This window comes from Chlorocebus sabaeus, chromosome 11, assembly GCF_047675955.1.
Source record: "Chlorocebus sabaeus isolate Y175 chromosome 11, mChlSab1.0.hap1, whole genome shotgun sequence".
Lineage (NCBI taxonomy): Eukaryota > Metazoa > Chordata > Mammalia > Primates > Cercopithecidae > Chlorocebus > Chlorocebus sabaeus.
The window spans coordinates 73,804,444-73,830,751 of record NC_132914.1 but is presented as its reverse complement, the minus strand read 5'-3'; the positions used below and the strand labels follow the sequence as shown (position 1 = coordinate 73,830,751).

Below are 26,308 nucleotides of genomic sequence, written 5' to 3'. Positions count from 1 at the left end.
TGCCTGGGTATCAGCAGCGGAGGCTGCAGACGAGTGAATATTGCTGAACAGCAAATATTGCTGCCTGATCATTCCTCTGGAAGCTTCGTCTCAGAGGGGTACCCAGCTGTGTGAGGTGTGAGGTGCCAGTCTGCCCCTAGTGGGGAGTGTCTCCCAGTTAAGCTATTCGGGGGTCAGGGACCCACTTGAGCAGGCAGTCTATCCTTTCTCATATCTCAAACTCCATGCTAAGAGAACCACTACTCTCTTCAAAGCTGTCAGACAGGGACATTTAAATCTGCAGAGGTTTCTGCTGCCTTTTGTTTGGCTATGCCCTGTCCCCAGAGGTGTAGTCTACAGAGGCAGGCCAGCCTCTTTGAGCTGCGGTGGGCTCCACCCAGTTCGAGCTTCCCAGCTGCTTTGTTTAACTACTCAAGCCTCAGCAACGGCGGGCGCTCCTCCCCCAGCCTCGCTGCCGCCTTGCAGTTAGATCTCAGACTGCTGTGCTAGCAATGAGGGAGGCTCTGGGGTCATGGGACCCTCCGAGCCAGGCACAGGATATAATCTCCTGGTGTGCTGTTTGCTAAGACTCTTGGTAAAGTGCAGTATTAGGGTGGGAGTGACCCGATTTTCCAGGTGTTGTGTGTCATGGTTTCCCTTGGCTAGGAAAGGGAATTCCCTTCCCCCTTGCGCTTCCCAGGTGAGGCAATGCCTCGCCCTGCTTCGGCTCTCACTCGGTGGGCTGCACGCACTGTCTTGCACCCACTGTCTGACATGCCCCATGAGATGAATCCGGTACCTCAGTTGGAACTGCAGAAATCACCTGTCTTCTGTGTTGTTCACGCTGGGAGCTAGAGGCTGGAGCTGTTCCTATTCAGCTGTCTTGGAACCGCCCCTTATTTTTCACATATTTATCATTTCAACACCTGTGCCGTTCTGATGATATGGCATGGATGCCAATAAGAACCCACTCTGCACTTGGGCATGTACAACCTGGAAGAGTAAAGAAATTAACACTCTTTGGGACAATCCTTGTCTGTGCTTGTAATCTATTGCTGCATAACAAGTTACCAAATCTAGCAGCCTAAAACAATAACATGTATTATATCCCAGTTTCTGTGGTCAAGAGTACAGACACAGTTTATTTGGATTTTCTGCTTCCAGGTCTCTCCAGGCTAGAGTCAATGCATCAGGTGGGCTGTGTTCTCATTGGGAAGCTCATCTGCTCCCAAGGTTACATAGGTTGCTGAAAGAATTTATTTCATTGAGGATATAAGACTGAAAGCTTTAGTGTGTTGGCTGGCTGTCAGCTGGAGTTGCCACTAGCTCCTAGAATCCATTCAAGTTGCCTGCCATGTGGTCTACTCCATAGGCAGCAACATAGCAGTTTGCTTCTTCATGGCCAGCAGAAGAATCTACTAGCAATATGAAGTCTTACATAACATAATGTTATAAGAATGCCATTCTGTCACTTTTGCCATATTCTATAAGTTAGATGCTTCACAGATTCCTCCCATATTCGTGGGATGTAATTAACAAGGGCATTAATAACAGCAAGTGGAGGTCATTGGAGAATCAGCCTAGGTTCTGTCTGCCAGTCTTTCCTCAGGCCCTCCCATATGAAATATATGGTTTCTCCCCTTCCAAGATTCCTGTATTAGTCCATTTTCACACTGCTGATAAAGACATACCTGAGACTCGGAAGAAAAGGAGGTTTAATTGGACTTACATGGCTGGGGAAGTCTCAGAATCATGGTGAGAGGTGAAAGGCACTTCTTACATGGTGGTGGCAAGAGAAAATGAAGAAGATGCAAAAGTGGAAACCCCTGATAAAATCCCTCATAAAACCATCAGATCTCGTGAGACTTATTTGCTACCATAAGAACAGTATGGGGGAACCACCCCCATGATTCAAATTATCTCCCACCAGGGCCCCTCCCACAGCCCATGGGAATTGTGGGAATACAATTCAAGATGAGATTTGGGTGGGGACACAGAGCCAAACCATATCAGTTCCCAAGAGTTTCATTCATTATACCATCAGCTCAAATTCTGAAATTTCATCACGTGAATGAAGTCCAGGTGCAGATGAACCTCCTACGTATAACCTGTTAAGTAAAGCTCCTGGACACAGTTATTCTCTAACTATGGACCTGTGAAACCAAGCAAATGAGTTATCTGCCTCCAACACACCCAACATACAATGGTGGGACAGACACAGGATAACAGCTATAGACATTCCAGTTTAAAAATAGGGGAAATGCACAGTAAAAAGGAGTCACTGGTCTATAGAAGTTTTGAAACACAACTGAATTTATTGGAATTTCCTTAATCAGGTTTCTAGGCTTGGGAATGATCCTTCATGGCTCTTGGCTCTGCTTTCTGGGTTCTTAGTTCTACCATCTGAGTCATTATTCCTTTTTCATGGAAGGCAGCATGTGTTTGCAGATGAGTAGTTTTATCAGCCTGCTTTCTGCCAGTAAAATTTTGGAGGTCTGACATCCTCTTTTCATTTTCTAGTCTTTTTGTCTGTCTTATTCCAAGTTGGCACTGTTTTCTGCAGAAATAATTTTCTCAAGAATGTTGTGGTTCTGTATGTATTTCAGTGGCATTTACTCTTATCAGACAAAGGCCACATCTACAGATTGTTTCAAAAATAATTCCATCTCCTTTAAGCTTCTTAGAGGCTCAATAGTTTGAGAAGATCTGAGGCATACCCTTGGATCTTTTCAAATCTAAGTGCCATCTCTTGAAATATACCTGAATACTCGGATCTTTGATGTTTCTGGGGCTTTAACAAAGATTATAGAGTAACTTCAAGGGCATTTTCTCTAGAGTAGGCTTTTTTGACAGTGCCCAAAAGCCATCTCCAACTGTTAATATTTTTTGCCATCTGGGGAGGATGAGGATTTTTTAAATTATCAAGTCCTGATTCCTTTTTGCTTAATAGTTCTTCTCTCAATTTGTCTCTTTTCTTGCACTTTCCTGTAAGTAGCAAGAAGAAACCAGTTGTCCCCTTCAACCTTTGCTTGGAAATCTCCTTAACTATATAATCAAATTCATCCATTTACAAATTCTGCTTTCAACATAATTATAAGAAATAATTTCACTAAGCTTTATACCAGTACATAACAAGGATCTCCCTTCTTCCAGTTTCCTATAGCATGTTCCTTACTTCCTTCTGAGTCCTCAACAGCAGTCTTCTACTGACAGTTTGTTGGCAGTGATTTGGGTTTTGTCTATCATACTTTTCAAGCATTCTTCTAATCTCTGCCCACTGACCAGTTTCAAAGCCACAGACATATTTTTACATATTTATTACAGCAGCATTCTATCTCTAGGCACCAAAATCTGTATTAGTTTTCCAATTCGATGTAACAAATTAACACAAATTGAACAGGTTAAAATAACACACATTTACCATCTCTCTTTCTGTAGGTCAGGAGTCCAGATACAGTTTAGTTGGGTTTTCTACCTTGGGGTCTCTCCAGGCTACAGCGAAGGTGTTGGCTGGACCATGTTCCCATCTGGAAGTCTGAAGAAAGAAAAATCTTCTTCCAAACTCTCTCAGGTTGTTGGGAGAATTCATTTCCTTACAGTCGTAGGACTAAGAGCTTCAGGATTTTGTTTTGTTTTGTTTCTGCTGGCTCTCATCTTCTACAAACCACCTCTGAGTTCTTTGTCATGTGGTCCTCTCCAATAGGCAGTTCTTAACATAACGACTTGCTTCCTCAAGACCAGCAGGAAAGTGAGAGAGTGGGTCTGCTATCAAGACAGATTCTTATATAACATAATCATGGGAGTGATATCCCATCACGTTTGTCATATATTGTAATGCACGTATTATATTACATCATGGGAGTAACATCCTATCACCTTTGCCTTATTCTTCTGGCTGGAAGCAGTTCACAAATTCTACCCAGGCTTAGGGTGAGGGGCATAAAGAAGGTCATTAATACCAGAAGGCAGAGATCACTGGGGGTTACCTTAGGATATGTCTGCCACATTGGGGGAGGCAGACAATTCTAGGTAGCTATTCAAAGATCCAGAGAAATGAGCCTGAGTTACCTGTAACAATGTTCAGATTGATGAATGTATTCTTGAGTTAGCTTTTCTTCCTTTCATGTCTTAGTTTTCCTGGCCCCCTACTCCTATTCACTGGGATCTCTTCCCAAAATCAACTGTCCTCACATAAGTTATTGTCTCAGACTCCAATTTCAGCAAAGAAGCCAGGCTAAGATAGCAGAAGAGAATAAATTTGTATAAATGGTATGCTACAAGTTAGGAGGGATGGTAGGCAGGAGGTTCTCCTCCCCAGAAATTAATTACCCCCTACCCATATATTTCTCTGGACTATAATGAGGCAGTGCTAAAAGTTCATGGAAGAAAGCAAGCTACAGTTGCCTTCTCTGTACAGATTTCAAGATACATCATCTTAACTCTCCCTTTCATAAGATTAGAATTGGCCCAAGATACTAAATTGGACTAGGCTGGCAAGTGGGGTTCAAGTAGTTTCCATTGTAGGGAGAGACCTTTAAAAAGCGTAAACCTGGTAGAGCTCAAAAAAGAGCAACAGAAGTATTTGAATACAAGGGATAAAATTATTAAAGAACATTTTTCACAAATAAGCCTTGTTTCTTCAATTGTCTCTATTTCCACCATGCCTGCTATCTCAAGTGATGACTATTACTCTACTCTGGCCAAGTTATATGTCAGATCACAAAGGTGAAATGTGATGACTGTCTGGTCATATGTTTGAGGGGGAGGAATGGAATTACAAAGAAAGGGATACCATGACACTTGGAGGAAGAGTTATGAGGAAAGAAAACCAATGGGGTGCTTAAGAAAAGGACTTGAGTCAGAGTCAGCTGGATACCATGTCTAACACAGTGAACTATGATAATCCTCACAAAACATTTCTAAAATGATTGCCTTAGGATTACACTGGCTTCATGGCCAGGGTTCTCACTTCCTTTTCTTAGAATGAAGTTGATGCTCTTTGAAATGTCTAAAGATAGATGACTACCAATGGTAGTCAACCCTGAGGTTTTGTATATACAGGCCCAGCACTCAGCTAAGTGTTTTGTATGCAATTGCACAACATCTTTATGAGGATAGATGCTATTATTATCTGTTTCTCTAAGCATGGGGAAACTGTTAACCTCAGGATGTTGAGTAACTTGCCCAACATCATACAGCTAGTAAATGACAGAGCCAAGATCCAAGATCTAGGCTCTCATCTGGTAACTTAAAAGGTTAAGCTTTTTGCTATTTTTTTTTTTTTTTTGAGGCTCCATTGCTCAAGTTTAAGTGCTGAGTGCAGTGGTGCGATCTAAGCTTACTGCAACCTCCGTCTCCCAGGTTCAAACAATTCTTCTGCCTCAGCCTCCCAAGTAGTTGAGATTACAGGCACGCACCACCATGCCTGCCTAATCTAAGGCAGGAACAGAAAACCAATATCGCATGTTCTCACTTATAAGTGAGAGCTAAATGATGAGAATTCATGGACACAAAGAGGGGAACAACAGACACTGGGGCCTACTTGAGGGTAGAGGGTGAGGAGAGAGAGAGGAGTAGGAAAAATAACCTTTGGGTACTAGGCTTAGTACCTGGGTAACGAAGTAATCTGTAAACCAAATCCCTATGACATGAGTTTACCTATAATAACAAACCTGCACAAGTACTCCTCAACCTAAAACAAAAGTTAAAGAAGAAAGAAAGGGAGCCTGTGAAGCCCTCCTACATCTCATCCTGTTCTCCCACTGATCTAGCTTAAAGTTTTCCTGCTGCAACGTTTCACCCTATACCAGGTGGTGGGGGAAAAAAAAGAATTTTGGATTAACTTACATATCTCAATTGAGCATTGGAAGTCTATTGTGAATTTATCTGATGAAAAAGTTGAATGCATCTCTTCAGAAGTTTATCATTATCATCTGCAATCTACTGAGAACTTTCTAAAAAATGAATCCTGCAATTGTATGGCCAGCAGGGGGCAACTAAATACTTCCCAAAACAGCATCTTGTATAAGAGAACAAGTTAAAATTGGAGACTGTTAGCATTCTCAGCTGTGTAGGAGAGCTGACTTCCTTTAAAATAATTAACACCTAGACACATTCTCACAATACTGAATTTGTGAAGATAATTGGAACAGTTTCCTAAGTAGACAGATTATAAAACCACATTCTGGGGCCTGTATATGGCAGATTTGTTTTGGCTGTTTTTTCAGTCCACAAGGTTTCTTGAAAAAATTTATGTATTTCATGATCAATAGCTTTGTAAAACTTCTTGTATTACAGAAAATATAACAAACCTTGATTTATTTCTGTAGGTTATTTTAGAATTCTGCTATTTTTACTTAACATTCAAAGATAAAAGTAAATAGGGATTGCAGAGGATCTTGTTCTTAAAGTATAATAAAGTATCATTTCTTAGCCCTGTTTTATAGAACTAATTTTTAAGCTTGTTATATTAGTTAGGGTTGTCCAGAGAAACCAAACCAACAGAATGTGTATACACATACATATTATAGATATAGATGTTTATTTTAAGGAACTGGCACACATGATTGTGGGGACTCAGTTTCTGTTTGAGTCCAAAGGCAACCTGCTGGCAGAACTCCTTCTTTCTCTGGGGAGGTCAGTCTCTGATTTATGAAGGCCTTCAACTGATTGATGAGGCCCATCCACATTATGGAAAGTAATCTGCTTTATTCAAAATCCACTGGTTAAAATGTTAATCTTATCCAAAAACGCCTTCGCGAAAACATTCAGAATAATGTTTAACCAAATATCTGGATACCACAGCCTAGCCAAGTTGACGGATAAAATAACCATCACAGTTGCCTATTTCTTTACATCACAGTCTCAAAGTTGTAGGAGATCTATATGGTGAAATAGCTCAACCCTCCTCCAGATGCAGCTGCAATGCCTGGCACAAAGAAAGCATTTAGCAAATATACGCTGATTTGAATTGAACTGAATGTATATGAATTGGATTAAATATCCCTAGTGGTGGTTAGGTTCTGCCAGGTTTCCAGTGCGGTGCTGGGAGGCAATGGAAGACACAGGTTAAGCACAAGCTCTGGAGTCAGATTGCTCAGGTCCACGTAATGAGGCTCCCCTGCTTACCTTATATATACCTTTGGATGAATAACTTACTTTTTCTAAGCCTCCATTTCTTCTCCTGTATAAAAACAACAGTCATAATAGTTATTTATGCTAGATATTGCTTTCTGGCCTCACAGTAGATTGACTGTATTCCTCAGCAACCCTGCAACTGAATGGAGCCATGTGACTTGGTCTGGCCAGTGAAAACTGTAGAGTTTATGTGTGTCACCTTCAGGATGTGGCAGTAAAAGTTCGATATGAAATTCTTTTCTTTCCCAACTGTGGCAACCACAGAAAAAGATTCTTCTTCAGATAGCAGCACTACAAGGTTGAAGCTGCCTGGATTATCATGTTGTTGCATGGAAGACAGTTGCCTGGAGAGTTGCCTGCAGCCGGAGCTAACTTTTTGTTAAACACTTACTTTTTCTCCCAACTGCAGCATAATCTAGTCTATTCTCATGTATTGTCTCACAGAATTGTTTTGAGGATTCAATCAGATATTGTTTTGCAGGAAACTGCTCATTTGACAAGCCATAAGCACTCAAATGTTATAATTATGATATTTCATTGCCTTGATCATTATAGCAATTCAAAACTCAAACAATAAAATTAGAGTACCAGGTAACTTTTGTTTAAAGTATTAGTATTCTAACTCTTTAAACTTCTCCTCCGAACGCTGCCTCGCACACAGTAGGCATTCATAAATAAACCCTTTTTTTTTTTTTTTTTTTTTTGAGACAGGGTCTTACTCTGTCACCCAGGCTGTAACATGGTGCTATAACCAAGGCTTACTTTAGCCTTGACCTCCTGGGCTCAAGCAATCCACCTGTGTTGGAATCCCAAGACACTGGGATTACAGACATAAGCAGCCACACATGGCTTCTGGGATATTTTATTCCGTTACTGTTAGACTGGCAAGATTCAAATTTATTTCTTTTGCTAGACCAAGGTTCTCATTAAACAACTACTTTTGGTTAGAGTTACCTATTTAAAAATGTATTACTATCCTGTCATCAATGGGGCTTAGGCAGTGATGGCTGCTCACACATCTTAACTCTTCCCTGAATTCAGACCCAATTGATAGGAAGCCAAAAAGATAAAATACCAACTTTAGTTGGCACGGTGGCTCATGACTGTAAACCCAGCACTTACAGAAGGCCGAGGTGGGAGAGCTGCTTGAGTCCAGGAGTTCAAGATCAGCCTAGCATAGGGAGACTCCATCTCTACAAATGTTTTAAAAATTAGCCAGGCATGTGGCATATGTCTGTAGTCCCAGCTACTTGGGAGACTGAGGTGGGAGGATCGCTTGAGCCAAGGAGGTAGGGGCTGCAGTGAGCAGTGATATTACACCATTGCACTCCAGTCTGGGTGACAGAGTGAGACTTCATTTCAAAAAAGCTTCTTAAGATAAAGCTGATTGGATGTATTATAAAACACAACCATGACCAGGTTTTTCAATACTTTTTTTTTTATTTTTTTGAGACGGAGTCTCACTCTGTCACCCAGGCTGGAGTGCAGTGGCATGATCTCAGCTCACTGCAATCTCTGCCTTCTGGGTTCAAGCAATTCTCCTGCCTCAGCCTCCCGAGTCTCCCGAGTAGCTGGGACTACAGGCACCTGCCACCATGCCCAGCTAATTTTTGTACTTTTGGTAGAGACGGGGTTTCACCATGTTGGCCAGGGTGGTCCAAATGGGTGATGACTCGCCATAGGAGAATTTGAGTCTGCAAGATGGATAGACTTATATAGAATCACTGTTTCATGTTTGGTGAGATCAACAGTAGAAAGAGAGTTGGCCGGGCATGGTGGCTCACGCCTGTAATCCCAGCACTTTGGGAGGCCGAGGTGGGCGGATCACGAGGTCAGGAGATCGAGACCATCCTGTGAATGGTGAAACCCTGTCTCTACTAAAAATACAAAAAATCAGCTGGGTGTGGTGGTGGGCGCCTGTAGTCCCAGCTACTCGGAAGGCTGAGGCGGGAGAATGATGTGAAACCGGGAGGCAGAGCTTGCAGTGAGCCGAGATCGTGCCACTGCACCCCAACCTGGGTGACAGAGCGAGACTCTGTCTCAAAAAAAAGAGAAAGAAACAAAGAATGAGAGTTAGGCCTCAGGCCTGTTCTGGAAGATAAGCATAGGCCCTGATCCTTGTGTTTTTAGTTTATAATATATCTTGAGGAACTGAGCAGAATATAATTTCTTGTGGGTGGGAAAATTTGAAAAAGATGGCAAGAAATGGTTTGGGTTTTATGTTTTTCTCCCCAAATCGACAATTAAATACAATACTCCTTCCTCTTGGGGAAAGTGGCACAAAGAAAGATGAAATTTCCTCTTGACTCTGTAGTTCTGAAGGCAACATATTTCTATTTTAAGAGCCAGGTAGGAAAACCGTGAGGCAGAGAAGATGGTTCCTTTTAATATAAGCAAATAAATTATTGTTCTTATGGTCTGAATGTTTATGTTCCCCCAAAATTCATATGTTGAACTCCTCACCTCCAAAATGATGGTATTAGGAGGTGGGGCATTTGGGAGATTATTAGATTATGGGGTTACCACCCTCATTAATAAGATTACTGCCATTATAAAAGGGGTCTGAGAGAGAACCCTCAGCTCTTCCACCATGTGAGGTTAGAATGAGAAGACAGCTGTCTATGAGGAAGTAGACCCTTACCAGACACTGCATCTGCCAGTATCGTATTGTGGAGTTCTTAGCTTCTAGAACTTTAAAAAATAAATCTCTGTTGTTTATAAGCCACTCACACTATTGTATTTTGTTATAGCAGCATGAATGGACTAAGATACTTGTGATATTCTTGAAAGCTTTTATGTTCTGAAGTTACTTTTTAATTATATAAGAAATAGGGTTTGGATGATATACTAAAAATGAATTAATTAGTACAAAAATTAAAAATACCAACAAGAAGTCACATATGCTAACATTTTTAGTGATAATTTTTCCTAACTTTTCCTCCCTACTTTTTACTGGTAATAAAGTTTTCCTAATTTTTACTCATAATAAACTGATCCACAAGAAACATTCAATAGCAAATCATGTATAAATACCGAGTACATACTGTGTGCAAAATACTTTGCCAAATGAGGGGATACAGACATTTAAAAAAATCAGTCCTGATCTTACAGTCTAGGGAAAGAAACAGATTTCAAAAAATACATTTACAATAAGGTGTGTTAAGCCATTCACAGTCCAATGAATGGATTATAACAAATTACCTACTTAATATCCATTTTCTGCTTCTTCCTTAATAACAGAAATCCAATTCAAGTTTGGATGACAATGTAAACTTAAAAATATCCTGTCTGTCTTGCAGTTAAGAGTGACCTTATAGATAGCACATTTCTTTTTAAAGAAGTAGAAACCTGCCAGGGATTTTGGAATAAGTTGTGTCAATTCAAGTTTCTTGATTTAGGCACTATCCTCCCTTTTATATTTAAAACATGTTTTGTGACAAGAACACTTAACATGAGACCTACTCTCTTTTTTTTGAGATAGAGTCTTGCTCTGTCACCCAGGTTGGAGTGCAGTGGCACGATCTTGGCTCACTGCAACCTCTGCCTCCCAGGTTCAAGCAGTTTTGCTGCCTCAGCCTCCTATGTAGCTGGGACTACCAGCGCCCGCCACCATGCCCAGCTAATTTTTGCATTTTTAGTAGAGACGGGGTTTCACCATGTTGGTCAGCTTGGTCTTGAACTCCTGACCTTGTGATCCACTAGCCTCGGCCTCCCAAAGTGCTGGGATTACAGGTGTGAGCCACCGCGCCTGACCAATTTTTTGTATTTTTTAGTAGAGACGGGGTTTCACCGTGTTAGCCAGGATGGTCTCGATCTCCTGATCTCATGATCTGCCCACCTCAGCTTCCCACAGTGCTGGGATTATAGGTGTGAGCCACTGCGCCCAGCCTCTTTTAACAAATTTGTAATAAAATAATACATTACTGAAATTGTACAATGTTGCACAGCAGATCTCTAGAGCTTATTTACCTTGCTTCACTGAAACTTTATGCCCATTAATTAGTTATTAATTAAATGATTAATTAATTAATTATCCCCATTTCCTCCTTCCCCCAGTCCTTGGAAACTACCATTTCACTCATTGATTCTATGAATTTGATTATTTTGGATATCTCATATAAGTGGAACCATGCAGTATTTATCTTTCTGTGACTGGCTTATTTCACTTAGCATGATGTTCTCAAGGTTCATCCATGTTGTCTCATATTGCAGAAATTCTTCTTTTTAAAGGCTGAATAGTATTCTATTGTATGTATTTGCCCACTTTATCCATTCATCTGTCAATGAACATTGAGTTTATTTCCACATTTTGGTTATTATGAATAGTGCTGCAATGAAAATAGGAGTGCTAGTACCTCTGTAAGATCTTGGTTCCAATTCTTTTGCACAAAGACCTAGAAGGGAGATTGCTGGATAAACGCTAGTTCTACTTTTAGTTGTTTGAGGAACTTCCATACTGTTGTTTATTTTGCTTTTGTTGCCTGTGCATTTGGTATCACATCCATAATATCACTGCCAAGACCAAAGTCATGAAGTTTTTAACCCTGTTTTCTTCTAGGAGTTTTACTCTTTTGAGTCTGATGTTTTTAATCTATTTTTATTTTTTTAAGAGACTGGGTCTTCCTATGTTGCCCAGGCTGGTCTTGAATTCTTGGGCTCAAGTGATCTTCCTGCCATAGCCTTCCAAGTAGCTGAGATTATAGGCACCACCACTTAGGCCACATTTGGAGTTTACTGTGTGGATGGTGTTAGATAAGGGTCCAATTTCTTTTCTCTCTTTTTTTTTTTTTTTTTTGAGACAGTGTTTTGCTCTGTCACCAGGCTGGAGTGCAGTGGCGCCATCTCGGCTCACTGCAACCTCTGCCTCCCGGGTTCAAGTTATTCTTCTCTCTCAGCCTCCCAAGTAGCTGGGACTATAGGCACACACCACCATGCCCAGCTAATTTTTGTATTTTTAGTAGAGATGGGGTTTCACTATGTTGGTCAGGATGATCTCAATCTCCTGACCTTGTGATCCACCTGCCTTGGCCTCCCAAAGTGCTGGGATTACAGGCATAGGGTCCAATTTCATTCTTTGCATATAGATATCCAATTTTTCCAGCACCATTTGTTTAGGATAATATCTATTCCCCATTGTGTTATCTTGGCCCCCTTGTCAAAAACCTGTTGACTGGGCCAGGCACAGTGGCTGATGCCCGTAATCCCAGCATTTTGGAAAGCCAAGAAGGGAGGATCACTTGAGGCCAGTAGTTTAAAATCAGTCTGAGCAACACAGTGAGACCCCATCTTCAGACAAAAAATTTTAAAATTAGCTGGACCTGGTGACACATGCCTGTAGTTATAGTTACTGGGAAGGCTGAGGCAGAAGGATCCTTGAACTCGGGAGTTCGAGGCTGCAGTGAACCATGATGTGCTGCTGTACTCCAGCCTGAGCAACAGAATCAGACTCTGTCTCTAAAAAAAAAATTAAAAATAGACCAGAGACAGTGACTCATGCCTGTAATCTCAGCATTTTGGGAGGCTGAGGTGGGCAGATCACTTGAAGTCAGGAGTTCAAAACCAGCCTGGCCAACATAGCAAAACCCCATCTCTACTAAAAATACAAAAATTAGCTGTGCATGGTGGTGTGCACATGTAATCCCAGCTACTCGGGAGGCTGTGGCAGAAGAATCACTGGAACCTGGGAGGCAGAGGTTGCAATGAGCCGATACGGCGCCACTGCACTCCAGCCTAGGTGTCAGAGTGAAACTCTGTCTCAAAAAAAAATTAATTAAAAATAAATAAAGACGGCCAGGTGCAGTGGCTCACTCCTGTAATCCCAGCACTTTGGGAGGGCAAGGCAGGTGGATCACGAGGTCAGGAGATCGAGACCATCCTGGCTAACACAGTGAAACCCCGTCTCTACTAAAAATACAAACAAAAATTAGCCAGGTGTGGTGGCGGGCACCTGTAGTCCCAGCTACACGGGAGGCTGAGGCAGGAGAATGGCATGTTGACTGTGTATATGTGAATTTATTTTGAGGTTCTCTATCCTGTCCCACTGGTTTATGTTTATCTTTATGCCAGTACCTACTGTATTAATTACTGTAGCTTTGTAATGTATTTTGAAATCAGAAAATGTAGTGCCTCCAGTTTTGTTCTTTCTCAAGACTGATTTGGTTATTTGTGGTCTTTTACAACTCCATATGAATTTTAGAATTATTTATTCTATTTTTATTTTAAAATGCCACTGGGATTTTGATAGGAATTCAGCGAGTCTATAGATCATTTCAGGAAGAACGAACATTTTAATAATATTAAGTCTTCCAATCCATGAACATGGAATATCTTTCCATTTTCCTGTGTCTTGTGTACCTTTTTCCATTAATGTTTTGTAGTTTTTAGAATAGAAGTCTTTCATCTCCTTAGTAGGTTTGCTCCTATGTAATTTATTATTTTTGGTGCTACTGTAAATGGGATTGTTTTTCTAATTTCCTTTTCAGATAGTTTATTGTTAGTGTATAGAAATGCAATTGATCCTTGTTGTTGATTTTGTAGTCTACTTCTTTACTGAATTTGTTTACTTGCTCTGACCTTTTTTATTTTAATTATTGAATTTTTAAATTTTTTTGTTGTAAGGTAGTTGCCAGCCTTACTTACCACCAACTAAATCAACATTGTGCTCTGTTACTTAAACTTACATTAATATAAGTATATAATAATAGTTCTTGGCCTATATGCCACTTATTTCCATGAATATTCAGAAGGTACAATATATCAATATGGTAACATACTACAACCTTCTCTCAGCAAGCATTTACCTTCACTGTCTACTGCTTCAGACTCTTTATAGGTACTGGGTAAACAAACATGACTAAGACATGTTCCCTGCCCTCAAAGAGAACAAATTATCTGGGTATTTTCTTTTGAAACGTGCTGATATTGTTGTTACACCAGAGTCATGGTCATAATCATGTTTTAATCTTTTTTAAAGGAAGTCTTTGGGTTTTCTGTAGATAAGAGTATGTCATCTGCAACCAGGGACAATTTTACTTCTTCCTTTCCAATTGTAAGCCTTATATTTCATTTTCCTTTTTTTTTTTTTTTTTTTTTTTTGAGACGGAATCTTACTCTGTCACCCAGGCTGGAATGGAGTGGTGCAATCTTGGCTCACTGCAACCTTCACCTCCTCGGTTCAAGCAATTCTCCTGCCTCAGCATCCCGAGTAGCTGGGATTACAGGTGTTTGCCACCACGCCCAGCTAATTTTTGTATTTTTAGTAGAGATGGGGTTTCATCATGTTGGCCAGGCTGCTCTTGAACTCCTGACCTTAGGTGATCCGCCCGCCTCAGCCTCCCAAAGTACTGGGATTATAGGTGTGAGCCACCGCACCTGGCCTATATTTCATTTTCTTGCCTAGCTATTCTGGCTAGAATCTCCAGTACTATGTTGAATAAAAGCGGCAAGAGTTGGCACCCTTGTCTCATTTATCTTAGAGGAAAAACTTCCAATTTTTTACTGTTGAGTATGATGTTTGTGGGCTTTGCATATACACTTTATTATGTTGAGGTCATTTCCCTCTATTACTATGTGTTGGAAATTTTCATCAACAAAGTTTTTATCATGGTGAATTTTGTGAAATGCTTACGTATCAATTGAGAGAATCACATGGTGATTATTTTTTATTCTGCTAATATGCTGTATCAGATTAGTTGATTTCATATATTGAAATCTTTGTATCTTAGGCATAAATCACACTCGGTCATGGTGTATGATAATGTGCTGTTGGATTTGCTTTGCTAGTATTCGTTGAAAATTTTTACAATATTCTTTAGGAATACTGAGCTGTAGTTTTCTTGTGATATCTATGTCTGCTTTGGTATCAGCATAAAGTTGACCTCATGAGTTTAGAACATTTCCCTCCTCTTTAATTTTTCTGAAGAGGTCAAAAAGGATTGGCACTAATTTGTCTTTAAAGTAGAGTTCACCAGGGAAGCCTGGTCCTGGACTTTTCTTTTTGGGGAAGTTTTTGATTACTGAATCAATCTCCATACTAGATATTGGTCTGTTCAGGCATTCTATTTCTTCCTGATTCAGTCTTGGTAGGTTGTTTGAGCAATGTATCCATTTTTTTCCATTTATCTAGTTTGTTGGCTTATAATTCTTCACAGTAGTCTCTTATGATCTTTTGTATTTCTGTGGCATCAGTTGTAATGTCTGTTCTTTTATTTCTAATTTTGCTTAGTTGACTCTTCTTTTTCTTAGTCTAGCTAAGAGTTTTAGTTATCTTTTCCAAAAACCAACTCTTAGGTGTGCTGATTTTTTTTCTATCATTTTTCTATTTTCTATTTCATTTATTCCTAGTCTACTGTTTGTTATTTCCTTTTTTCTACTAATTTTGGGCCTCCTTTGTTCTTCTTTTTCTACTTCCTCAAGGTATAAATTTAGGTTGTTTATTTGAAATCTTTCTTATTATTTAATGCACCTGTTTATCACTATGAACTTAGTACTGCTTTTGCTGTAGCCCACAAGTTTTGATATGTTGTGTTTTTGTCTAGAGGAATTTTTTTTTTTTTGAGATGGGGTCTTGCTCTGTCGTCCAGGCTAGAGTGCAGTGGTGTGATCTTGTTCACTGTAACCTCTGCCTCCCAGGTTCAAGCAATTCCCTGCCTCAGCTTCTGGAGTAGCTGGGATTACAGGCACCTGCCACCATGCCTGGCTAATTATTGCATTTTTAGTAGAGACGGGGTTTCACCATCTTGGCCAGGCTGGTCTTGAATTCCTGACCTCGTGATCCACCCACCTCTGCCTGCCAGTGTGCTAGGATTACAGGCGTAAGTCACGGTGCTTGGCCTGTCTAGAGGAATTTTCTAATTTAACTTTTGATATCTCCTTTGACCAAGTGGTTTTTCAGAAGTGTGTTAATTTCCATGTGTTTATGAATTTTCCAAATTCCCTCTGCTATTGATTTCTATTTGTTTTCATTGTATTCAGAAAAGATACTTGATACGATTTCAATCTTCTTTTTTTTTTTTTTTTTTTTGACACAGTCTCACTCTGTCACCCAGACTGGAGTGCAGTGGTGCGACCTTGGCTCACTGCAACCTCCGCTGCCTGGGTTCAAGTGATTCTTGTGCCTCAGCCTCTCCAGTAGCTGGGATTACAGGTGCATGCCACCACACCTGGCTAATTTTTTTGTATTAGTAGAGATGGAGTTTTACCATGTTGGCCAGGCTGGTCTCAAACTCCTGACCTCAAGTGACGCACCTGCCTTGACCTCCCAAAGTGTTGGGATTACAGGTGTGAGCCACCATGCCTAGCCTGAATCTTCTTAAAGATGCTAAAATTAGTTTAGTGACTTAATGTGATCTGTTCTGAGGAAAGATCTATACATGCTTGAGAAGAATGTGTGTTTTGCTGCTATTAGGTGGACTATTCTGTATGTCTGTGATGGTCATTTGATCTAAATTGTAGTTCAAGTCCTGTTTCCTTATTAATCTCCTGTCCAGATGTTCTGTTCATTATTGAAAGTGGGGTATTGAAATCTCCTGCTATTATTGTATTGCTGCCTATTTCTCCCTTCAGTTCTGTCAATGTTTGCTTTATGTGTTTAGATGCTCTGATATTGGGTGCACATATATTTACAGTTGTTATATATTCCTGGTGAATTACCCTTTTATTATTATACAATGTTGTGACGGTTACTACTGAGTGTCAACTTAATTGGATTGAAGGATGCAAAGTATTGATCCTGGGTATGTCTGTGAGGGTATTGCCAAAGGAGATTAACATTTGAGTCAGTGGGCTGGGGAAGGCAGACCCATCCTTAATCTGCTGGGCACCATCTAATCAGCTACCAGTGAATATAAAGCAGGCAGAAAATCATGAAAAAGTTAGACCGGACTAGCCTCCCAGCCTACATCTTTCTCCCATGCTGGATGCTTCTTGCTCTCGAACATCAGACTCCAAGTTCTTAGGTTTGAGACTCAGACTGGCCTCCTTGCTCTTCAGCTTGTAGACACCCTATTGTGGGACCTTGTGATTGTGTGACTTAATTTTATACACACACACACACACACACACACACACACACACACATATATATGGAAGTTTATTATCTGTTTTATTATATATCTTTTTCTCTTTTTTTCTTTTTTTGAGATGGAGTCTCACTGTGTTGCCCAGGCTGGAGTGCAGTGGCATGATCTTGACTCACTGCAACCTCTGCCTCCCAGGTTCAAGCAATTCTCCTGCCTCAACCTCCTGAGTAGCTGAGATTACTGGCATCCACCATCATGCCCAGCTAATATTTTTGTTTTTAGTAGAGACAGGGTTTCACCATGTTGGCCAGGCTGGTCTCAAACTCCTGGCCTCAAGTGATCTGCCTGCTTTGGTCTCCCAAAGTGCTAGGATTACAAGTGTGAGCCACTGCACCCAGCTAGTATGGCATATCTCTTTCCATTCTTTCAGTGCAGTTTATGTGTGTCCTTAGGTTAAAGTGAGTATCTGACGCACAGTGGATAGTTAGGTCTTCATTTTTAATTCATTCACCGCTCTATGTCTTTTGATTGTGGAATTTATTTGCATTTAAATTATTATTACACTTGCCTCCTACATCAAAACCTAATTGTAACATTTTAGACATATGTCCAGATGTACTCCAGTATTGAAGCAGTGTTGCCTTCTGCCATGATTGTAAGGCCTCTCAAGCCATGTGGAACTGTGAGTCAATGAAACCTCTTTCCTTTATAAATTACCTAGTCCCAGGTATTTCTTTATTAGCAGCGTGAGAACAGACTAATACAGTAAATTGGTACCAGTAGAGTGGGATGCTGCTGAAAAGATACCTGAAAATGTGGAAGTGGCTTTGGAACTGGGTAATAGGCAGAGGTTGGAATTGTTTGGAAGGCTCAGAGGAAGACAGGAAAATGTAGGAAAGTTTGTAACTTCCTAGAGATTTGTTGAATGGTTTTGACTAAAATGTTGATAGTGATATGGACAATAAAGTTCAGGCTGAGGTCGTCTCAGATGGAGATGAGGAATTTTTGGGGAACTGGAGTAAAGGCCACTCTTGCTATGCAAAGGGACTGGTGGCATTTTGCCCCTGCCCTAGAGGTCTGTGGAACACTGAACTTGACAGGGATGATTTAGGGTATCTGATGGAAGAAATTTCTGAGCAGTAAAGCATTCAAGAGGTGATCTGGGTGCTGTTAAAAGCGTTCAGTTTTATGCATTCACAAAGATATGGTTTGGAATTGGAACTTATGTTTAGAAGGGAAGCAGAGCATAAAAGTTTGGAAAATTTGCAGCCTGATGATGCAATATAAAATAATGACCCATTTTCTGAGGAAAAATTCAAACTGGCTGTGGAAATTTGTGTAAGTAATGAGGAACCAAATGTTAATTTCCACAACAATGGGGAAAATGTCTCCAGGGCATGTCAGAGGTCTTTACAGCAGCCCCTCCCCCTACAGGCCTGAAGGCCTAGAGGAAAAAATGGTGTTGTGGACCACACCCAGAGCCTTGCTGCTTTGTGCAGTCTTGGGACTTGATGCCCTTCATCCCAGCCATGGCTAAAAGGGGCCAATGTACAGCCCAGGCCATTGCTTCAGAGGGTGCAAGCCCCAAGCCCTGGTGGCTTACACATGGCATTTGGCCTGTGGGTGCATGGAAAAATTGAGGTTTGGAAACCTCCACCTAGATTTCAGAGGATGTATGGAAATGCACAGGTGTCCAGGCAGAAGTGTGCTACAGGGCCAGAGATCTCATGGAGAACCTCTGCTAGGGCAGTGTGGAAGGGAAATATGGGGTGGGAGCTCCCACACAGATTTCCCACTGGGGCATTGCCTAGTGGAGCTGTGAGAAGAGGGCCACTGTCCTCCAGACCCCAGAACCCCCAGAATGGTAGGTCCACTGATAGCTTGCGCTGTGTGCCTGGAAAAGCCAGACACTCAATGCCATCCTGTGAAAGCAGCCAGGATGGGGACTGACTGCATCCTGCAAAGCCACAGGGCAAAGATACCCAAGGCTGTGGGAGCCCACCTTTTGCATCAGCATGCCTTGGATATGAGACATGGAGTCAAAGGAGATCATTTTGGAACTTTAAGGTTTAGTGACTGCCCTACTGGATTTCAGATTTGCATGGGGCCTGGAGCCCCCTAGTTTTGGCCAATTTCTCCCATTTGGAATGATTATATTTACCCAATGCCTTTACTTCCATTGTATCTAGGAAGTAACTAACTTGCTTTTGATTTTACAGGTTCATGGGTAGAAGGGACTTGCCTTGTCCCAGATAAGACTTTGAACTGTGGACTTTTGAGTTAATGCTGAAATGAGTTAAGACTTTGGGGGGACCACCGGAAAGGCATGATTGGTTTTGAAATGTGAGGACTTAAGATTTTGGAGGAGCCAGGGTAGAATTATATGGTTTGGCTCTGTCCCCACCCAAATCTCATCTCAAATTATAGCTCCCATAATTCCTACACATCTTGGGAGGGACCCGGTGGGAGGTAATTGAATTATGGGGGCGGGTCTTTCCTGTACTGTTCTTGTAATAATGAATAAGTCTCACAAGATCTGATGGATTTGTTTGTTTGTTTGTTTGTTTGTTTGACAGTCTCACTCTGTCACCCAGACTGGAGTGCAATGGTGCCATGTCAGCTCACTGCAACCTCTGTCTCCCGGGTTCAAGCGATTCTCCTGCCTCAGCCTTCTGAGTAGCTGGGACTACAGTCATGTGCCACCACGTGCGGCTAATTGTTTTGTATTTTTAGGACCAACAGGGTTTCACTGTGTTGGTCAGGATGGTCTTGATCTCCTGACCTCGTGATCTGCCCACTTCAGCCTCCCAAAGTGCTGGGATTACAGGCATGAGCCACCACGACCAGCCCCCCCTTTTTTTTTTGAGACAGGGTCTTGCTCTGTTGCCCAGGCTGGAGTTCAGTGGCATGATCTTGGCTCACTGCAACCTCCACCTCCTGGGTTCAAGCAATTCTCCTCCCTCAGCGTCCCAAGTAGCTGGGATTACAGGTGCATGCCATCACGCCCAGTTAATTTTTGCATTTTTTAGTAGAGATGGGGTTTCTCCATGTTGACCAGGCTGGTCTCGAACTCCTGAGCTCGGGTGATCTTCTCAGCATCCCAAAGTGTTGGGATTACAGGTGTGAGCCACTGCACCCAGTCGATCTGATGGTTTTATAAAAGAGAGTTCCCCTGCACATGCTGTCTCTCTTGCCTTCCACCATTAAGACGTAACTTTGCTCCTCATTAGCTTTCTGCCATGATTGTGAGGCCTCCCAGCCATGTGGAACTGTGAGTCAATTAAACCTCTTTCCTTCATAAGTTACCCTGTCTTGGGTATGTCTTTATTAGCAGCGTGAGAACAGACTAATACACATTCCATGAAATCTCCTATAGGACTTGGCCTTTACTTCTTCAACTTAATTTCCAGCTATGCCAGTTTTACTCACTTTAGTATATATTTCAGTTTCTAGCACAACCTGATGCTCAGAAGACGACTAATAACTATTGAAAAATTAATGCATAGAGATTGAGTTGTTTTATATATTTTTCAGGTGAAATGTCTAAATGGAGTTTATAATAATTTGTGATTATGTATGTGACTATATTCTTCAGGAGAGAGAATAAGCCTAGAGATATCTATTTCATAGATTAACATGAATTAGAACATAAAATGTATTCTCTTCCCTCCTCCCTTTTTCAGGAAAAAGATACAGAGTGAAGAGAGAAGGCTGAGTATGGAATTGTGGGGGAAATTAAAGAAATCGTAAACTTTCAAAGGAGACTGAGAAATCAGAAAGGCAGGAAGAAAACCAAGAGGATATAATGACTCAAAAACTAAAGAAGAAGGTAATTTTTGCCCAAAAGCAAGCCAAGAGACAAAGAAGTTGCCAATTGGTAAGGGCTGCCAAAGTGAAAAGGCTAATTGGATTTAGTGCTAAGGTAACCTTGAGCCACGGGTAAGATGCATAGGCAAAATAAATCAGTAGGCAAAAGGAAATCAGTAGTTACTTCTTTGAAGAAGTAACCAGCTGGGGTGGTGCCCTGGCAGCCTCCCATGCTGGAATGTATCAGTCTTATGTTGATGGTGATTCAGAAGCTGTATCTGGGCTCAGTGGAAAATAGTGATTTTCTTTTTAAAATAACCTTTTATTATCATAAAACTAGCATATGCAAGTAGAAAGTACAAAACTACATATAAGCAAAATAGAAAAATAAAAACAACCACATTCCCCTCTTCCAGAGTTTAACAGTTCAGTGTATATCTCTCCAGTTCATTATTTATCCCTATATATGCATATAAATATATAAATGTATTTTTACCAAAATTATATCATACTCAGTGTGTGGTTTTGTAACCTATTTACTTTTTAAAATTAACAATCTTCACCTTTCCAAGTGAATACATTTTTATCTTATCTAAAACCCAAATTCAAATTTTTCCATTAGTCTCCAAAATATCTTTACTTTGAAAATTTGTAATTAAAAGCAAAGAATTATTATTTACTTTTCCTTTACAGTAGGGGTTGTATTTCAGGGTAACCAAATAGTTCCAGGTAATAAAGGCAAGCTCTAGGTTACCGAAGAAAGTCAGAATGTAGAAGGAATGATATATTTATAATTATTTTGCAATTCTTATTGAAATTATTGACTCATGTAAGGGTTTTCAATAGGTGTTAAAGCATAAGGTTTATGTTTGAAGGGGAACTGGACATCTGTATAGTATCAAAATAATGCCATACAAATTACTTACCATAGTTTACAGTGGAGGGAAGAGCCTGTCATCATATCATCAATTCAGTTGTCAGTCTAAATATCAATAGTTGTGCATTAATCAAATAGCATGAAAGATACTATATAAAAATATATGACCTATTAGTATTCTAGCCCTAAATGTTTAACTTGAATTTGCCTGAAACCTTTATATCTATCTTACATGTTTCAAAGAAAGATTTCAAATAAATATTTCAAAAAGCCATTTTTACACCCAAAATCATACATAAGATGTTCTGGGTTGCTAAGCAACACTGTGAAGGCGAAAGAATAATAATAAGGACATGTGTGCATTACTGCATCATCCTTAGAGGTAAGTTTTGTTTTTGTTTTTTGTCTTTAGAGCCAGTGCCCTCTTGCTCTGTTGCCCAGGCTGGAATGCAGTGGCACAATCATAGCTCATTGTAGCCTCGAACTCCTGGGCTCAAGTGATCCTCCTGCCACAATCTCCTGAGTAGCTGAAATTACAGGCATGTGCCACCTCACATGGCTAATTTTTTAATTTTTTGTAGAGACAAGGTCTTGCCATGTTCCTCAGGCTGATCTTGAACTCTCGACCTCAAGTGATCCTCCCACCTCAGCTTCTCAAATTGCTGGGATTATAGGCATGAGGCACAGTGCCTGGCTGATAAGTTTTATTTACTGTAATTTGTTATACTAAGAAATAAGTGTGGCAAGAGGTGACTGGCTTGGAATGTTAACTCCATGTATTGTTAAGAGGAGGTCTGGCTAGAGATTAACTTGAATGGAAAACATAACTCTGAAATTTAGTGTTTCCTGGTTGTTAAGGAAGTGGCTTTCATTTTCACATCACATGAAAGTTCCTGATACTTACATATTAGGGGTTGTGTAGATTGTTACATAAAGCTGCATAATGGCCTGAAGTCATGCCTGCCTATGTATCTTCTATAAACCTCAGAATCAGGCCAGTTGCTACAAAAGCCTTGGTATGAATGAGAGGATGGTACAGTGTATGGTCTGTGTGTAATTTTCCTTCAACTTGGTGTAGTGGGGTTAGTAATATTGTGTAGAACATAATATTCCCAAAAGGTAGTGACTATAATAGTTTATATTTCTTGAGTTCTTTAATTCTTATCATATTAAAAAGAGGTTTTTTTTAAACTCCTATTTTACAGATGATTTTACAGATGACAGCCTTGGTGGTAAATGACAAAGCTAGGGTTAGAACTGAGATCTGTCTGACTTTGGTGTTAGAACTCAAACACACTGCACTATACTACTTCAGTGAATCAAATTTGTATTAACTTTGTAATATTGGTTAAAATGTATTTTGAGGTTTTCTGTGGACCCAATAGTAATACTAACTTATAACAGTTTCTGGGCTATCACTGCTAATTCAATGGAAGTCAAAGTACTTAGTTTTTGTCAAATATTAGCACTGAAGAAATAAAACATTAACAGAATATTTCCATTTTTTTTAAACACAGTCACTGCTATTCTAGGAAAAATCTAAATTTTTATTTGACTTTTTTTTGCTACTTTTTATGAATTTGACAGTTGTGCACTCGGAATCTGTTCAAATTCTATTTGTAGCTGAATCATGTGAATGCCAATGCCAAAGAGACCAGTACATCTGCTTCTTAGCATCTCTAGAGTAATCTATATTTGCAGAATGCTTTATATAAATTTGAACGTGTTAACATGCTCAATCAGATTTATTTACCACCAGTCTTAAGATGTTAGGCCTTTCATAGTGGTTTAACAGATGTTTGGAGCAAATACCAGGTAGGCAGCATGGATTGCTTTTGATTTGAACACTTTTACTGAAAAAAAATACTAGATATGATAAGGAGAAAATGATTACTGTATTTGGTTAAGGGTAGAAAATAACAAGTAGTAATACTTTCCCATGGAATTGACTGACAGGTGTAAAAAACAAAGTGACATACTCTGAAAGTTTTCTTTTCTTTCTTTTTTTCCTAAAGCAGGGACCCAGTGACATTTTAGAATGTCTTTAGGAAATGAGACATTAAAAAAACAAAAACCATAATCATGTACAATTATCACAGCTAAGACAATTAACAATAATTCCTTAATGTCCTATAATATCTAGTTGGTATTAAAATTTTCCTGATTGTGTCATTATGTCTTTTTCTAAGTTGTTTGTTTGAGTCAGAATCTGATAAAGGTAAAGATCCATGTACTGCCTTGGTTGATGTAACTGATAAGTCTATTTTAAATCTCTAACAGTGCCCTCCCTTTTACTCTCTTGCCTTTGTTTGTCGCACGAAGGTCATTTTTCTCTGGAATTTTCCCCGCCCTCAGTTCAGATAATTGTATTCTTTTAGTGTACTACTTTAGCAACTTAAGGAAGGGGTGGGGGGCTTAGGACACAAAGAATATCAGGTCCAAGTCTATTTGCTGACTGCAGAAGGAAGTGGGGAGTAAGTAACAATGTGGGATCATGGGGTGGAGTTGGTGGCCATGTCTGGAAGTAAGTTGACATTCAAAGATAAAGTCTTAAATAGAGGTGTATCAATCCCAGTTCCAGGAGGATATTACAGGGATTAAGGGTTAAAGGACACAATTAAGGGAATGAGACTGGGAGTCTGGTTTCAGCTGTGCATGTAAGAATACCAGACAAAAGTAAGGCTCCCATAGAAATGGACTGGAAACAACTAGGGGAGAATACCAACAGGGCCTAGAACAGAGGAATGAATCTGACAGGAATGCAGTGGACACACTTTATTGGAATATAGGGTAGGTGCCTTCTTTTCCCACCATATCACTTCTGGGTACCAGTGTTCTGTAGAGGTAAAAGAGGCACTAAATACCTGGGAGATCTGGGAAAAGACATCTAGGTAGTACCCGTGGTTGGGAGGAGTGAGTAGATGTTTGCTACCTGATAATGCTGTAAGAATATATGGCACCTTCACTCCCAGAACAGTAACCATGAGTTTTGAAATACTGCTGGTTCATAGGGTGAGGACTCTTCTAGCTTTACACACATTTTAGGAACGAGGTAGAACAACATACAGATACTTGATAATTTTTTTTGTAAATGAGTGTAAGACCCAGTACAAACTGATAACTTATTAAACTGAAAGAATTAATATACCACTTGGTTTATGAAAATTTAATTACTGTGACTTCTCAAGAGTTTCATGTACTTGTATAAATACAGGTTGGACAAAGCTAACTGGAATAATCTCGCAATGAGTTAGTAATCTAGTAGCTAATAGGAATACTAGTAATATATAAACTTTTACATATATTAAGAAATATAGGCCGGGCACGGTGGCTCAAGCCTGTAATCTCAGCACTTTGGGAGGCCGAGACGGGCGGATCACGAGGTCAGGAGATCGAGACCATCCTGGCTGATATGGTGAAACCCCGTCTCTACTAAAAAATACAAAAAACTAGCCGGGCGAGGTGGCGGGCGCCTGTAGTCCCAGCTACTTGGGAGGCTGAGGTAGGAGAATGGCATGAACCTGGGAGGTGGAGCTTGCAGTGAGCTGAGATCCGGCCACTGCACTCCAGCCTGGGTGGCAGAACGAAACTCCGTCTCGGAAAAAAAAAAAAAAAAGAAATATAAATAAAAGTCATTTGAACAGTCTTCAATAAAATTATAGATTTGGTTTTATCAAGAAAATATTCTAGGGTGTGGTGGCTCATGCTTATAATTCCAGTGACTCAGGAGGCTGAGGAGGGAGATCACTTGAACCCAGGAGTTTGAGGCTGCAGTGCATGCCACTACACTTCAGCCTGGGTGACAGAGTGAGACCCTAATTCTAAAACAAAAACAAAGTAGTATACAAGTAAATATACTTTGAATAATCTCATGTGGTTGAGGGGAAAAAAGAGAAAGGTTCTGGTTAAAGTAAGGTATAATTCATTTGCATTATACTTACACCTTTGGAAATCTAAGGGATCATGTGTTCTAAGCTTCCCATGTTTAAATAGTCATTAAAAACTTAAAAACACTTTCCTAAAATTGAAATGAAAAATACATTTACAATTGGAAATTTGTAGTCTAAGTAGCTATCAGAAAGAAATGGGTTCTTATTATTATTAGAATTATTTTGAATTTAGGATGTCCTATGAATTGAGTTAAAACTCAGGAGTCCATTCTTATACCTCAGTACAAATTTCTAGCTATTTCCCGAGATGGCGTTAAAAGTCATAGCATGCACCTAATTTTGAATAGGCAATGTGGGTGGAAAGAGTAGGCAGAGCATTTCAATAAGACTTGTCTTTAACCTGTGAATACATAATTATATAATTTGTTATGATGAACTTTCATTTATAGACTTCTATGGAGGAATCATTAATACTTCATAGTTAAGTGAAAGTAGTATATAATTCTCCTTTTTATTACTCTAAATCATGATCTTCTAAATATATGGTACTTTCTTAATCTAATTATATAATACATCATCTTCACTGGTACATTACATAA

At 40.1% G+C, this 26,308-nt stretch overlaps 1 long non-coding RNA gene across 1 annotated transcript in view; it reads right to left on the bottom strand.

Annotated features, from left to right (window-relative positions):
* Positions 1-2,274: 2,274 nt before the first annotated feature.
* Positions 2,275-26,308, bottom strand: part of LOC140712783 (uncharacterized) — a 30,590-nt gene continuing 6,556 nt past the window's right edge. Inside the window, exons 3-5 of the long non-coding RNA XR_012094543.1 lie at positions 21,869-21,924; positions 5,931-5,933; positions 2,275-3,705 (exon numbers count right to left, since the gene is read on the bottom strand). This is a non-coding gene — a long non-coding RNA (uncharacterized lncRNA). The remainder of the gene's footprint in view (positions 3,706-5,930; positions 5,934-21,868; positions 21,925-26,308) is intronic.